This window comes from Octopus bimaculoides, chromosome 25, assembly GCF_001194135.2.
Source record: "Octopus bimaculoides isolate UCB-OBI-ISO-001 chromosome 25, ASM119413v2, whole genome shotgun sequence".
Taxonomy (NCBI): Eukaryota; Metazoa; Mollusca; class Cephalopoda; order Octopoda; family Octopodidae; genus Octopus; species Octopus bimaculoides.
Window position 1 is genome coordinate 7561163 of NC_069005.1, and position 387 is coordinate 7561549.

Consider the following 387-nt stretch of genomic DNA (forward strand, 5'->3'; position numbering starts at 1 on the left):
TAAGTAGGTACCTAAGTACGTACGCACGAATGAACAAACGAACGTACATATGTACGTACCTACGAACCAACGAATGAACAAACGAACGTACGTACGTACGCACGAATATGCGTACATACGAACGAATGAACGAGCGAAAGTACGTACTTACGTACGAATGAACGAAAGGACGAACGTACGTTCCTACGAACGAACGAACGTTCGTCCGTACGAATGAAAGTAAGAACAAACGAACTGAACTAAGTACGTATGAACGAAGGGTCGAACGAAATTAAGGATTGTACGAACGGACGATGAAACAAACGTACGTATGTAGGTAAGTACATACGTTCGAATGAACGAACGATCGAACGAACGTATATGTATATATATATATATATATATATA